Genomic DNA, 17,615 nt, shown 5'->3' with positions numbered 1-17,615 from the left:
TACTTTTTACATCCTTTATTAATCCTTAATTATTAAATATTGATAAAAACGTGAAAAAAAATCAATCAGAATAATTTTTGTACGATTCTTTGGTACGTACCATACCCATAAAACTACACAAAAATATGCATAACTTAAATGGAGACTACTACAATTTTAATATAAAATTATTTTAAAAGTGTGACAATTAAAAAAAAATAATTAAAAAGAATATATTTTATAGTCTACACCAAAGCTTTCAATCCTCTAGGATTAAGCTAAGCGCATTCCAAAACACTTACTGATTAAATACCGTAAGAAATCCTAATTAAAAATAAACCATAAAATAATTTTAGAGGATTAATGTATATTTAAAATGTACGAGACAATATGTCCGATACTTATCTCGACTGGTCCCTTACTTAATCCGAGCTTTTCGCCATAATAAATGGATAAATAATCCCTTAAGCATGTTCATTCCAGCTCGCTTACACTTATTTATTTTATATGATTAGGAGTTTCATGTAGGTTGATAGAAATGCAGAGCCATGTTTTCCCTATTTCTAACCTAATAAGCACGAATCCTCATTAATATTTTTGAAAACCCGGGCACCGACAACAAAGGCTTAAAGAGCCGCGTCCTTCAGTATTTTTTTCCTATCGGGGATATTCAGCAAAACGGATTTAAAGTGTGACAGGGTCATAAATCAATCAATCAATACAAAGCGAGCAATCAAACATATTTCCCATATCCGGTAGCCCAACGCGTGACTGAACCTTTTGAGCAGTTATTACATTACATGAATCCGTTAGTTCACACAGGCCATACGTGCTTTTTTTGCCAATTCAAATGGGGTGCTCGTTTCACGGGATTTTTTTGAAAATTCTTTTGAATTTGACGCGTAAAGTATACGTTAAATCGTTCGAGAAAATGTTTCTAAAATCTATTTGCTCTAAAAAAACTTTGTATTTCACGCCTCAGTGAATATATATTCATTATGAAATAATGTTCTGTCTGTGTTTGACCAGTATAACAGTTCGGATTCGTTACTAAACTAGCAAAAAAATACTCAAAGACGATACATCAATGTCGAATAAAAGCTGGCTTTCGACCGGTCTTCCAATAAAAGAGCGGCCCTCCAAGCACTTCCGAAAAACCATGTGTAATTGTAATTCCAGACGGCATTGATGTAAAAAGAATGTTAAACCAGTTAATGTGCTTTTTCGGTGAGGAAAACCTAATTTATTAGGGTTTTATTTACTTTGGGGCCATTCACGTTTAATTTAAATGTCGTGCGGTACTATAACGTGGCGTTTTTTTAAATTGAACAAAAGAATAATGCTTTATTTGTAAAGGCAACAACGTTTTTTTCACAAGTTTTTTAGTGTAAATTTCCAACCAACCAGACTGAATGAGTTAAATATTTTTTTTAGTAGTACATTACGTTTAGTTGTAGATTGGACGTAGAAATTTGGTTAACCTACCTCACTCCGAAGACAGTTTAGACAGTTTAACAAGACGACCCAAATAAAAGATTCCAGACTGCATTACAAGCGAGACCCAAGTGGTGAATTGTTTAGAGAAACTTTGGAAAGTTTGCAAGCATTCATTACATTGTTGGTCGACAATTAGCAAAAATTTTTTTTTTGTAAATATATACCTATTTAAGTAAGATACATCAAATTACTGAGAGTATATATATTTTATATGTTAGAGAGTAAATATATTTTAGCGCAAAAAATAGTTCGTACGTAAGTCCTAGTCTTTGAAATTACTGCTGAGATTAGGTTGGTATCACATAAATATATAAATAATGTCTCTTTGTCAATTTACAAGTACTTATGCTTGTAAGGAATAAGACAGGGTTACATCATAGATGATAGATGTGGCAACATCGCGCGACTTTATTGTTTGTGCCGTATTTAAACGTCGTAAAGCAGTAATTTTTGTAATTTTTTTGTCATTTTAATTCGTGAAAAGTCTTGCATCTGTTTGTTTAAATGACACTGAGGCTATGAAATTTGAAGTTTGATTTAGAAAACAGTTTTTCTCATTATAATACCCTGTTAAACTTATCAGCTGTGCATTTTGTAAACAAACCAGGTAGGCAGTGTTGCCACATAAATCTATTAATCTAATTGAAAGTATTAAGGTTATAGTGTTTTACCTGATCTACAATGGGTGAGGGTGGTTCAGATGACCGAATGGGTAAGGATATTCAGCTTACCTGTAAATCATGTGAGAACAATTGCTATTTAAAGGAAGAGAAAAATGTCTTGTTTGGTTTCAAATGCCAAAGATGTAAAAAAGCTATTTGTAAATCTTGCAGTGGTCTTTCTTCAAGTGAGGTTAGATGTGTTTTATTGCAAAAAACTGTATTACTTGCCTGGTGCAAATGCTGTATTTCTACTTATTCAAAGATTAACACAACACCTACCAATATTGATGTGATATCAACTGATGACATTATGATAGAACTTAAAGAAATGGTGCAAGATCTTTTTGATCTTATGGAGTCCAAAATTAACACCAACCTTGAATCAGTATTATAAATATTTATGATACAAAGAAAGAGCTAGTCAATGTTACGTTGAACAAAATTGACAGTAATACTGTCAAGCTTAGTAACTCTGCTTAACTATAACTCTGTTCTCAAACATCAACATGTCAAGATTCCAACCAAATGGTTTAAAATCACCAGCCTCAGCTCACAACAATAAACCAAAGATTCCCTATAATAACAACTCTAGAACTCAGGATAAAGAGCCATTAGTATCAAAAAAGGCATTAGAGACAGCGGGCAGTCTCGCCATTACACAAACCCACTTGGGATCTTCTCTAACCAGTTCGAGGTCTTCTAAAATCGGTCCTGAGTTATCACAATTTAAACCTGGAACATCATCTTTGTAGCCTAATAATAAAACTGCCTCCAAGCCAGCTGTTTCAAGAGGCGCAGGTAAAAATCTACATTTATCTGGGGTACCAGCAACTCATAAGAAATGGTTATATGTTGGAAGGGTGTCCGGTACAATTGTCACATCTAATGGCTTCCAAGAAGTCTGTGAGGGTACCATTATTGACATTGTCAAAAATCAGGCGAAGATAGATGACAACAAAGACGTAGTTGTATATCAGCTATCTTTTCATAATGGCATAAAATAATTTAAAGTTGGTGTAAGTGACATAATTTTTAATTAGTCTTTTTGGCCTGATGGAATTGTATTCCGTCCATTTGAATATATACCCAGAAATTTAAATGTAAATTTTCAAAGACCAAATATACACATACAAGGCAATTGACAGCTCTTAATGAAGTGACAGTTTATTATTAGAATGTAAATGGCTTAAGAACAGTTGGTTGAAGTTTGCAAAAATGCTTCAACTTCAGTATATGGTGTTATGATGTTGAGAGAAACTTATTTGAACAACAACTTCTTGGACAGTGAACTGGGTCTGCATAACTTTACTATTTATAGACGGGACAGATGTTTCGAACGGACTGGTAAAACCAGGAATGGTGGAGTACTTATTGCGGTTCGCTCGTCTCTAAAGTCTGAATTGCTGCCTATGGCTCATGAAGAATCTGAAGCCATCTGAGTTTCCGTTATTTTTGGTAAAGTGAGACGAATTTTTTGTTGCTTTTACACTCCTTCCAATTCTAAACCCGAAGACTACCAACATTTTTGTGAGACAACTGAAAGGGTTGCCGAAGACTATGGTGACAGCTCAATTTTGATTGTCGGTGATTTTAATCTACCAAAATTGACTTGGTGTAATGACTCTCTTGGAATTCTTAGTAGTGGTGTTGTGAGGCCTGCAGAATCTTTATTAGAAACAATGCCATACCTTAACATGTATCAGATTAATAACATTCAAAATGCAAATGGGGTATATCTAGATCTAGTTTTTAGTAATAATAGTAATGATACCCTATCATGCTCAAATGATCTTTTAGTTAAATGTGATTGACGCCATCCTGCATGGATGATTTTTATAAAGTGAAACAATTTTGAATCTCTTGATTATTGTGAACAAATACACGACTTTAAGAATGCAGATTATGCAGGTCTTAACAGCTACCTTCTTAATACGGATTGGGATAGTTTATTCTCATCAGATGTTAACGCTTATGTGGACTGTTTGTATAATGTATTAAGCAACGCTCTCACCTATTTTGTACCTATCATAAAAATTAACAATAACTTCAAGTTTCCAATATGGTTCAGCGCAGAATTGGCCGTTGAAGCCTATGAAATGTTCAGTAATCTTAGAGGAATCTGTAAAAATCAGACTGATCAGTGCTACTCAAACTATATTGAGCAAACCCAATATTCTATTTCCAGTGAACCTAAATATTTCTGGAAATACATAAGAGATAAAACAGAAAATAACAGTATTTCATCATTAGTAAAATATTTAGATGCAGTGGGTGAAAATGGCCATGAAATAGCATCTTTATTTGAACAAGATTTTTCTTCAGTCTATTCTCCTGATGAATTTGATGTTCAAGAGTTTACTCAGCCTGATATTGCATGTTCTTTTGATATTGATGAAATGCATGTACAAATTTCTTTGAAAAATTAATCAATGTCAATGTTAATAAGGGCCCTGGGCCTGACTGTATTCCAGCTGTCTTCATAAAACGGTGTGTCTTTTTTGTCTTTTAAGACAGGTAGTTTTTCAACCTCATGAAAGTTAAATTATTTGACTCCTATATTTAATAATACTGGTCAGAGGGATGATGTGAAAAACTATCGTCCTATTTTCTGGCTTGTCACTTTGTAAAGATTCTTGAAGGTTTGGTCACAGATTTTTTATCAGAGAAATTTAAAAACATAATCTCAACTAAGCAGAATGGGTTTGTCAGGGGTAGGACCGTTAATTTATTGCTTTACCAAACAGCTTTGTCGGAGGCCTTGGATGGTATGTCGGTTGATTCCATATATACTGACTTTTTCAAGGCCTTTGACAAGGTTAATCATTCTCTCCTGGTTACACTCTATGGCATCGGAAATGGATCAGATGAATATAGATCCTAAAAATAATGCCCAATTTCTCAGAAGCAGGATTCGCAATATGTGGCGCATGGCTATACCATGATAGATTAGTCTCGGCGGTCCTAGGAGGAGATTCAGACTGATTTTTAAAGATATTGTTCTTTCAGCCCTCATAATGTTGGGCCACCTATGTTCGTCTTTTTGGTTATAACATCTGCTTGCATCTTTCCTGCATTAAACTGTACAAGTTTACGAACTCCCCAGTCTTCTATGCTTTCTAAATTTTCGATACTTGTAAAAGTCTTTTGTTGTGAAACTCTCTTGATGAAAAGGACTTAGTGGTATAATAAAGGATAGAATAGTGCCATCATCTGCAAAATAATAGAAAGGATTTTTTTGTATTGTTTATCGTCATTAATGTATATTAAGAAGAGTGTTGGCAAAAGTATTGCTCCATGAGGAACTCCTGCATTAATTTTAAAGATATCAGACTTGCGTCCATCCAAAACAACATAAATAGATCTATTTCCTAAAAAACTGGAAAACCATGAGCAAAGTGTCGCGGAAAGAGCCAAGGCTTTTAATTTGCTTAACAAATTTTGGTACCACACTCTGTCAAAAGCCCGGAACATATCCAATGCCACCGCTCTTGTTTCTCCATGTTGCTCAATGGTCTTGTACCATAGATGTGTGACATAAGTTAGTATGTCACTTGTTGATCTGTTTTTCCTAAAACCATATTGTCTATTGTTTATTATATTGTGTTTTTCCAGGTATTTTACCAGTTTTGCTTTAATGACCTTTTCCAATTTCCATGACTTTTGAAATAATTGGAAGCAGAACAACTGGGCGGTAAGTGGATGGTATAGTTTTTTTGCCCTTTTTCGGAATCGGTTGCACTGCATCGATTTTCCAGGACGATTAAAATATGTACAGACATAAGATAGGTTAAATAGCTTAGAAAGTACAGGAGTAAGATCATTTGTGCACTGTTTTAATACCAGGGCAGGTATTTCGTCGGATCCAGTTGCCTTATTTATTTTTAGTTTTTAAAAGGTCAACTCCGCTATTTTGTGATTGATCTGCTTCATTGTTGGTGTTTTTCCGGCGGGAACCTGTAGGCTGTAATGTTAAGAAAACTACCTGGCTAGTATATTGGCTTTTTTTTAGGTGCTGATTCATTTGATGAAATGGTTTTTTTTCATATTCAAATGAACACGTATATTGAATATTGAATATAAAAAATTATGCTCTATAACATTCATTGCTAAATTATGTAATAACCTGAATTAATGGAGTAATGATTGAGTTAGTAATTAACGCAATTCCTAATAATATCCAACTTAGTATTAAAGAAAAGGATAAGCTTACTAAAGTAATTCCTTTCAACCTCGTAACCTACTGTAACTCATAACTTAGCCGGGCATGAGACACTCCACCAAACTCCAAGTCTATGAGGTATATCCGACAACCCATTTATTACTGTAAATTTCAAAATAATAATTAGTTATTTTTTTATAATTAAGAAAAGGGTGCTTACCCTTAAGTCTCTTAAGCAGTTATCTTTAGCTAAATAGGTAAAGAATAAAACATCCAAAGTATGTTTCTCTAATGTTTTTTTAGAATTTACATAATTACTAAACTAACAAGGATCCTTAACTTGTGATTTAGAAGTGCGATAGACTTTTTTAAAAAGACTTGAGAATGATTGAAATATTATTTTTATATCAATTTAATATTCACTGATATATATTTAAAAGTTTTAATTACTTATCGCGGGAAGCTTACAAATTACTTTATATATTTACTTCATAGAGAAATGAATTAAGAACATTTTATTTCGAATTAAACTACAAACATTTTACACTTCACAAAGATAATCAAAGTGTTATGAAACGTATCACTTTATGAAACTAATTTAATTATTCAATGAATGATGAAAAAGATTGCCATGAAAGAATTATAAATTAATAAGTAAACAATATTTACATACTTTGCCAAAATCGCCATCCCTCAGGTTCGTTAGTTGGTGGGCTGCCTCATGCTCCGTAGTCTCTGAGTATAACAACCCCCAGGAAGAATTTGCTAGGAAAATATGATGCGAGGGAAATGGTTGGTCGCAATTTAGGACAAATAAAAAAAATCTAAGAAACAAATGTCCCCTATAATACATTCCTATATAAAATTTGAAATAAAATACACTTACCCTGAATTAACAGGATTTTCAGTTAGGTGACGCACGTAAAGAAGATTGAAATGACATAAAGTCGAATATCAAATTTCGATTTACGAAAATTAAATCCCCCGAAGGGAATTTTATAAAAATATTATGCTCAGATAATACCTTGAAACATTGTCGATTAAATAAATCCCATTACATTAGCGGATGGTAAAATTTAATCCAAAATTTTAGCAGATAACTTCAATCCGACATTTTTTAATGTTACGTCGTACACCTCGATTAGTATGTTAAAATTAATTAGATTATGTTTTTAATAGATAAAATTAGAGTACGATTATTATGTCAAAAGCCTTATGGCGTATTTTTGCAAATACTTACCAAGCATGGCAGCTTTTCGTCGAGTAGGCACTAGGCAGTAGGTATTAAAATGAAAAAAATTATAAAAATTGGACGCCACTTAATTTTTTTATTCATATGATTTTTGAAGGACATTTTTTTATAGATAATAATTAGTAAAATGAAGAAAACCTAATTATTGCCTTTTTTTATTATGTCTTATTAATAATTTATGCTCTTTTTATTGAAATATAGACGCCTCTAATTTATCCCAAAATAAACATTTAGTCCTCATAGAAATGTATCTCTCTATATTATTTAAACCCATGCAGAAATTTCTACAACATCCACTATCCGTAGTGTTATATAACACTAAAAGGTCTTTTAAATAGCTAATTAATAATAAAAAATTTGTATACTATTAATTATAAAAATACAGTTTTTAAAAGGCAAAACTGACCGGCTGGTGGCAAAAATTCTTAGGTCATTTTAGTAGAAAATAAATATACTGTTCACGCAAGAAACTAGGGAAAATTCATGCATTTTCAGGGTTTTTGTTCAGGCAATTTGGTAATAAATACCCTCTTACTGTTTTATATTATAAATGTAACCAAGCAGTTTTTACAATAATTTAATTTTAATTTCCAAGAACTTTGAAATATTAAAATAAATAAATAAGATTTTAAATAAGATTTTCAAATCCTGTTTAAGTACTTAAACAGGATTTGAAATAACTATTAATTTTAAAATAGGTTTAACATAGCTAATACATTTATAGAAATTAAATTTATAGGTTTTTTTTTTAATTTTTATTATATTTAATAAAATAATTTGTTTGGATCCTACCAGAGATTCAGAATATTACCGGAAGGACTCGGCTGTTCTACATCATTCCAGAAAATTCTAGAGGAGGAATAAAGATGATCAAGATTCTTTAGGTGGTCAAACTTTGGCAACAAAATGCAAACAAAGGTAAAAGAGACATTAAAAACCTAAGAAAGAAACACGGTATAATGGTTTGTGAGTAATATTGTTCTTTTTTATATAAAAGTGTTTTACTAAAAAGGATAAAAAAATAGAAGAAAAAGAAGATGGAAACACCTAACAGAAAAACATCTAGCTTGGGAAACTAACCAAATCCTTTAATATCGATCGCAGGGTGATCGAGAATAATTAAATATGATAATAAATTTTACCACAAGGAAGAAAATAGCTGTTAGAAAAAGGAAAAACTTTATCAAGACCATGTGAACTTACGTGACGTCATTATATTAAAAAGGTACACATTCAACCTTGTGGAACCACCGACACTACAGATCCCTTGGAGATTTTTAGACTCAAACGCCATTCGAAAACCTGAATCGCCTCGCGTCGATGTTGAGATATTTAACATAAAAATCAGATTTTCTTGGATTTATGGTACTGGTCGAGTATGAAAATAAAGTGCAGGACTTTAACCTGAATCTAAGTAATTAAATTCTGCTTAAGGATTTTTTTTTAAAATGCCGAAAATGACTAGATTAATGTTAAGGTACTAACTTTTTTTTAGGCTTGTCTACCTCATTCTAAACTATCTATGAATATTTTTGTATATATATTAGGTAATATTTTTGAGTGCCCATTTTATATAAAAAAACAGGTTTGTACTTTGTAGTTTGTAGTAGAAAAAACATCTGAATCGACAAGGAAATATTTAAACAGGCAGTTTTTTACGGAAAATTATTAAATATTAAGAAATATCTTACAGCCAAGTGATGAAATTATGAATTAACAGCTTCCAAGCCAATAAAAAAAAATGTATACAAAGAAGAAAGAAGATCACTGCTACTAGAAATATATGATCACATACAAGAGGAAAAATGGTTCAACAATAGGGTCTTAACATCATAATTTGATAAATAATATATACCCATAAGAGAAAAAGTAGTTATTACTAGATATTACCTAGATAAATTATTTATTATTATGTTTGATACGGAAATTATATATCTTTTATACTGGTTTTGTATCAATGAACCTCTTAAAGCACTGTTTGCATAATTATGGTTTGAGGATAAATTTAATAACAAAAAAAAACATTTTTATAGTGTTTATAGGTTCAAAGTAATGAAGAAAACATCATTGTTTAACAAAACAAATAAATGTTTGCTAAGACAATTATTGCATCGTTTTCGAATTGGTGAAAAACAATGCATTTTACTGGCTCTAGGTAAGTAAGTCTTAAAAATTAGCATTAAGATATATGTATGTATATTTAAGCCAAACGATCGACTAACTTAAAGTCACTTATTTCCTGCTTATTTCCTCATTAACCTTTTAAAAACATCAATAAAACTATAAGGAAAAATGTTCCTAATACATTAATCGCTAAGTATGAGTCAACCCTATTTGAAAAGTAAATAAGCCATAGGTACATGTAAATGCCCACACATTCTTACTAATGGTCTTGCTCTACCCCCATTTTTACATATAAAAAGGAAATTTATAGCAATAATCTGTTTAATGCATTGAAGTACACGCTACCTAATGGCATTTTTAAGTATAAAATATCATGAAATATATGAAGTTTGTGGCTTTTTAATAAAAATAATAACGTACATAAAAAATTAAATAGATTTTTAAAGGGCACCATAATTTAAAGCTTAACCCTTATACTTTTAAATTACAACAAAACTTTTTAATATTTTTTTTTGTAAATGTTTCACCTTGTCATTAAGATCGCCACCTCCTGTTAACTTTTAATGAAGTTTATTAACACGTGTCACGTAGCGCGTGTTGCTTGCCCGAATTCAACGCTTTCGAACATTTAATTAACACCATTGTCATTTCACTGGGACAGGGTCTTTTAGTATTTACAGAGGGTAACAATTGTCCTTTCGAATTTCTTAGCTTGAACGCTTTGAAGTTAACAACTGCAAAGCAAAATCGATTTAGCAATTAATAAATTATCTTTTAAGCAGTATTGAGCTTTTTCTAATTTGGGCTAATATAACAAATTATTCTTACTTATATGTGAAAGCTTCTACCCAATATGTATTCCGATACTCTATCAGCTCCACAGCACAATTGGGTACCAGAGCATCCCATATTTTAGAATGCGATCTCATGATAAGTTCCAGAATTATAATTTTTTTTTGTTCTATATATTTTTTACTATTATATTCGTTACATAGTTTTGATTGATTGTATTAAGTCTATAATTTTTTAAGTTGTTTTATACTATCACACAAATTGCATCAATATAGTTTAAGTTTACTCAATTTAAATACAAGTTATACTCAACATCCACCCAATTTGTCTGCAACCGCTTTTCTTAAAAATAGTCATCTTCCATGCAGTTAAAACTGTGACCACTTTCTTAAGTTCCAAAAAATCGATTTTACCGAAGTTTTGCATCTGTGGATTATTTATGAATAGAGTAAGTTAGAAGTAAATATTTATATAAATAGACATTATTAAATAGTTTATGAATAATTTTTTAAAAAGATACTTTGTTGAAAGAATGCTAATGACTTAATTGAAGCGGATTCTTATTCCTCTGATTATTATGAAAATATAGATAATAGAGTTTTATTATTGTTCATATTTCTCTAGTTGTCAAGAAGGAACATTAAGTAGTAGACTGTACAACAAAAAAAAATTAAACATTTTAAATCAAATTCTTTATAAAGTTAATTAAAATTCTGCTACAAGATCACTACTTGAGTTCGTTTCCTTGGTAGGACTTAGTTTAATAATACAGCATTACCGCTGACCTCCGAATGAAATACTGCTCAAATATCTTTAAACTATCTCTAATTTGGGCTAATACCTTTGTATCCTCCATCTTTATTACAGAAGACAACCTTTATATCAGTAGTTTTACTTTTTTAGTTAACAAAAGAAGTCTTTCTGGAATATCCTGTATTCTTTATTAAGATATTCATGATATTCTTAATGAAGAAGGAAATTGTGGAAGTTTTTCTACCGACAGATGATTAGATTATCTCGGTGTCTAGTTTGCTTTCAAAAAAAGAATTATTCATTGACTATTTGATGTTAACGATAGTGATAATTCAGCTGCCTGGACAAATTTTATCTTCATTCTTCTTCAAGTAATAATAATAATAATAATAATAGTAATAAACAAAATTTATTACTCTTTATAAACAAGTACAAAATAAAATATAAAAATTTAGAAATACACAATGTCTATGAAAAATAAAAGGCCGTGTTACGTCAGTATTCTGGTACGCAGACCAGATACCGTTTAGGCGCTTTCTAAAAAAATGTAAAAAATAAACCATAAAAAAAATTTGCTCTACAACCAGTTACAAATTACAGATCATAACAGTTGAAACTTAAAAATACAAAAACACATTCAGCGACATCACACAAAAAATCAAAATAAAAGACCAACTTTATTTACTGACGTAAAAACAGAATGTCTCTAGTTTTTCTTTGAAAAGTAGAACAGGCCAGATCAAATGATGTAATCTTTAAGGAATTTAAACTGGAAGCCAAGTTATATGAAAAGCCTTAGTTTAAAAAGTTCTTTTCTGTATCGAGGAATAGTAAGAAGATGTAAATTGCGTAAGTTACGATTATTGTTGTTAATTCTAAAATCTGCTCTATCATACAAGTATTGGGGAGATTTAAATTTTATTGCCTTGTAGCCCAACGAAATGAAGTGTAGTTTTCTGCGGTTATACATATTAAGCCAGCCGATGTCTATAAGCTTATGAGAGATCCGATTTCTTCGGCGTATCCCAAAAATAAGGCGAAGGCACGCATTTTGTACTTTCTAAATTCTACGAGAATCAAACTGATCCAAACATGGGCCATATACTGTATCACAGTGGTTAAAGTTGGATAGCTCTAAGGAGTCACATAGATGTTTTTTTAATTTTTGATTTAAAAATTTTCTTTGATTATAAATAAGTTTAAGAGCACCATAGGCTTTTCGGAGCTTTTCTGTGACATGCTCATGAAACCAAAGATCCGAGTCAATAACAAGTCCCAATGATTCGGACGTATTAGTTAATGGAATGGTGATGTTGTTAATTTGTATATTAAGCTCGTTGCTAACTCTCAATCTATAATTTTTATCTCCTCCGAATACAGTAACGGATGATTTTAAAGGGTTTATCTTTAGATCGTGACACGTTTGGGTGAAAGTGAAAATAGAGTTGGGTGTCGTCCGCATACAAATGGTAGCTACAAAATTTTAAATGGTCTTTAAATTGATATGTATAAAGGTGCTGAGTTAGATTTTATACCATTCAAAACGATCCGCTGGCTGCGATTACCCAAAAATTATTTAAAAAATGTTATTGCATTTCTTGAAAATCCTATATAACTTAAAATTGATAATAAAATCCTATGATTAATTAAGTCGAATGCATTTGTGTAGTTAAGTAAAATTGAAGCAGTAAACTCCACTTGATCCCACGCTCGGAAAATGTCGTCTGTCACGTCAGCCATAGCCGTAGCACAGCTATATCCTTGACGAAACGCTGATTGTTTGAGTGGTAAAATTTCATGACTGTTCAAAAATACTCGAGCTTGATTATTTGCAACTTTTTCGAGAATTTTGGAAAGAACGGGAAGAATGCTTATTGATCGGAGATCTTTAAGTTCCTTTGGTCGAGCTATTTTGGCCAAAGGCGTGACTGAGGCGTGTTTCCACATATTTGGAAATACTGAATTTTTCAAACATTCGTTTATTATGTGAAGCACAAAGATGGCAATAAATGGACAACAAATCTGAATTAATATAATATTAAGCCCATCACAACCATAAGCTTTACTTTTTACGGAAAGAATAATTCTTATTAACTCGATTTCGGTTATTTCTTGCAATTGAAAAGCATGTTCAAAATTTTTAACTAAATTATTATCATAAAACGCTATATCCAGCAAATTCTGATTTGCTTGATACGGATTAGTACAGTTCGAGGTAAAAAAATTTATAATTATGTTTACATCACATAATCCTAAGAGAATGTTCTTTTGTCTATTTTTAACAACATTAAGTTTTTTTAGTTCTGCCCAGGTTTCCCTACTTGATAAATTGGAATTAAATTTTGTTCGTAAAAAGGCTTTTTTCTCACTACGAATCGCTGCTGTCGTGAAATTGCGCAATTGCTTATAATAATCATAGGCTGCTGGCTGTCTTGTAGTTTTAAAGTTACCTAACGCTCTATTTCGTAATTTCCGAAGCCTTTTATTTTCAGTTATCCAGGGAGCGTATTTGTAGTTACGATTGCGTTTAAAGGTTTTAATAGGTGCATGTCTGTCAAAAAGAGCTAGCATGGTTGCAGTGAAAAATTCCACTTTTTCGTTGATATCACGCAATTCATAAATATGTGCCCATGGCAATGATTCGAGATCGTATTGAAAATTATTAAGATTTATGTTATTTAAAGAACGAAAAGTAAATACCACTGGATGCTGCTCTTCAATTTGAAATTAAAATTTTAGAAACACGGGAAAATTATCAGAAAGATCTACAATGTGTACTCCGGCCTTTTGTATGCATTCAATGTTTGTAAATATTAAATCAATTAAGGATACTGAAGCAGGGTAAATATGAGTTGGTTCATTTATTACTTGGGTAAAGCCAAATGTGTCCATTATTGACTCTAAGCGTTTAGTATTATCTAAAAATTGTAGAAAATCAATCTTAAAATCACCAGTACATACAATGTTCTCAAATAGAGTATATAAGTTAGCCAAAATACCCTCTAAATGCAAATAGAATTGGTCTATATTGGAATTTGGTGGTCTGTAGACATTTCCTATAACAGCATTATCATTACGTGACTTAATCCTAATCCAAATGTACTCAATAAAATCAAGTGATAACGTACTCACAATTTCAAAAGAAATATTAGATTTGATGTAGAAGGCCACTCCACCACCACGTCTGCCCAGCCGATCACATCTAGAAATATTGTAGCCTTCAACATAAATATCTGAATTATCTATACTTGGGTGCAATCAAGTTTCTGTCACCCCAACAATGTCCGAATCAACATCAAAAACATAATCCTTAAAACTTGCAAAGTTAGCATGTAAGGAACGTATGTTAGTATGAGAAACAACAAGAGACATTTCAATAGAAAACCTTAGTGAGAATTATAAAAAAAATACGACAATAGACCAAAATACTTAAACACTTAAAGTATTTAGAATACTTAAAATACTTTAAAAATCTACCCTAAACCTACCCAAAAAACTGTCTTAATCAATCAGCAGTAAGTATCTAATTGTTATCTGACACCTTATTACATTTATTCTACTACTCACACTTCGACTTCTAAGGGTTCTTTTTAGGGGATGATTAGGAAGTTTTTCGTTTAGGAGTTGGATACGGTGGTGGTCGTTGAAACGCAAGACGTGATAGCTGCGTAGCTTCTTCCCTTTTCAGGTCTTCCGGGGTCCTGCTTTGTCCGTTTATGAATAACACTTTATTCCTAATGTATGCATCCTTGTTGTTTTCTTTCGCTATTTTTAAGTGTCTATAAAGAAGTTTATGTTCGGCTTGTTCCTGATCGGTGCGATCGTGATTTATATAAATTTGTGTCCCCCTTAATTTCTTAGAATTCTTAAGAATTTCTTTTTTCAAAAGGTAGTTCACCACCTCTAATGAAGCTGCTCGATGCTTTTGAGCTGAGGGTTGACCTAAACGATAGAAATTTCTTACGTTAGAAAATCGGCATTTTACTCCTCATTTGCTGTTAATAATATTCAAACAAGTAACAAGAGATTTCAGAGTAAAAAGAGGCATTAGTTACTGAAAGTCTATGATAATGATGGTTCATATGCCTTTAGGAATAACTAGCAATTCATTAAAAAAAAACTAAGTCATAGGCAGTTAAATTATGCATGAAATTTTCTACTTCCTCTTTGTGGGTTGTATATTATAATTGCTATATTTGCCACCACTCTGAAGATTTCTTTTGAGCTACAGTCAAACCAATCTCTTAAATTTCTTAACTATAAAAATCTTTTTCTGCCAATGCTTCTTCGTCCCTTTATTGTATAATTAGTCTAAGCATCTTATATTAAAATTAAACGACTGAGGTTTGTTTTTGTGTTCTTGTTTAAATATTAAGCTTTCCAGTCCATAATATAAAATTAAAAACACATTATATATTACATGAAATCTATATTTCTGTAATTAGGGTTGCATATAAAGAAAAATACATTCTTTGACTACTTAAGGTTCATGCCAGGAAAATTTTCTGGCAGTTTTTATTTCAGGCAGTTGATGACACTAGGACAAATCGAAATAAAATGACTTTTAATAGCATCTGTCTTTCCTTCAGAAGACAGTAGATGTTACTAGTGCCTAACTAATAATATATCAGTAACGCTACCTCCAAGCGAAATTAAAAATATTAACCAAAACACCTATTAACTACATTCGTTGCAATGTTATTTACAAAAGCCGAGGAAAAAGCAGCTAGTAAGTAAGACATCAAAAATCTAGAGTTCCACTGTCACGTCAAAAATTTCTACAATCTCCAATAATACTTTAACCGTTTGGAAGTATGACTGTCATAATTCATAAGAAAAAAATAAAATTCCAGAGTCATATGCATTTAAGTCATACATAAAATCTGCATTTGTTTAATTAGGTTTGCATTAGAAAAAAAGGGGTATTCGTTGACTACTTAATGACCACGATAATGACGATTTAATTGCCTAGAAACAAATTCGTTCTTAGTCCAGACAGATGATTTTGGTAATGCTTCAACTTCTTGGAGAAATTCAATGAAACAATTTATTAAAAAAAAACAAGAGTCGGATGCATTTAAGCTATGCATGAAATTTACATTTCTTTAATAAGATGTGCTTAAGTAAAAAAAAACATTCGTTGACTATTTAAAGATAATGATAATGATGGTTCCACTACCTGGTCGGATAACTGTAGCAACTAATTAAGAAAAAATAAAAAATAATGTCGTAAACAGTTAGGTTATGCATGAAATATTCTACTTCTTCTTTTTTGAGTAAATTGGATATTATCATTTTTGTTCTTACTTTATTTGCTGCCACTCTAAAAAGTTCTTTTAAGCTACAGCCAAACCAATTCCTTAAATTTCTCAACTATGAAAATCTTCTTCTACCAATGCTTCTTAATCCCTTTATCTTTTATTGCATAATTATTCTACGCATCTTATAGCACTGTCCTCTCATTATATGTCCTAGATATTGTAACCTTTTTGCATTTATAGTGTTAACTACTTCATATTCTTTACCTATTTCTCGCAGTATTTTCATGATTGTTTTTCTTTCTGTTTATGATATCACGAGCATCTTTCCGTAATACCAAATTTGAACGACTGCAGTGTTCTTATTTAAATATCCAGCTTTCCAGTCCATAATATTTTATTGAAAACCTATTACATATTTCATGAAATCTAATAAGGTTTGCATTAAATCAATAAAATTTATATATATTAGATACAAAAAAATTTAATTTTTATTCTTGTCATTTGATGACATGGGGTCAAATCAAAATAAAGGAGCTCTTGCTATACCATTACTATATTTGTTTAATAGTTTATCAGTAACGCTATATCCAAGCAAAATCGACAATATTAAATAAAATACCCTATTAAGTTCGTTAGTTAAATATCATTTATGTAAATGGTATTGCATGAGGAAGAGGCAGCTAATAAATTGACATCAAAAATCTATAAGCCCATTGCCGCGTTAAACGGATATGAGTAATGTGTTAGATATTTGGTAGAAACTGGGCAGATCCTCAGTATTATTGCAACTGATTAGAAGAATGGCTGTCACAATTCATAAAAAAACAAGGTCGTTTACATATAAGTTATGCATAAAATCTGCATTTATTTAAGTAGGTTTGCATTTGAATAAAAGGGGTGTTCATTTGCTACCTGATGTCCAGGATAATGATAGTTTAATTGCCTAAAAGAAAATTGTTTTAGTTCATGGCATTTGATTTTGATAATACCTTAACTGCCTGGAAAAAGTTATTGAAACAGTTCATTAAGAAAAATAAAAATACGAGAGTCGTATGCATTTAAGTTATACATAACAGCTTGTAAAACGTTGTTAAAAAAAATAAAAATATAAAATATAATAAATATATAATATAATA

General features: G+C 31.2%; 1 protein-coding gene across 4 annotated transcripts in view; it reads right to left on the bottom strand.

Moving 5' to 3' along the window:
- The window catches only part of LOC126741286 (probable G-protein coupled receptor No18), a 510,980-nt gene that overhangs the window by 343,370 nt on the left and 149,995 nt on the right, over positions 1-17,615 (bottom strand). For 2 of the 4 annotated variants that reach the window (XM_050447669.1, XM_050447671.1), the window contains exon 2: positions 14,786-15,160. The exons of the other annotated variants lie outside the window; for them this stretch is intronic. The gene's annotated coding sequence lies outside the window, so the exon portion shown is untranslated. The remainder of the gene's footprint in view (positions 1-14,785; positions 15,161-17,615) is intronic. 4 annotated transcript variants of the gene reach the window in all.

This window comes from Anthonomus grandis, chromosome 10, assembly GCF_022605725.1.
Source record: "Anthonomus grandis grandis chromosome 10, icAntGran1.3, whole genome shotgun sequence".
NCBI lineage: Eukaryota > Metazoa > Arthropoda > Insecta > Coleoptera > Curculionidae > Anthonomus > Anthonomus grandis.
This window is presented reverse-complemented; position numbering and strand designations above follow the sequence as displayed.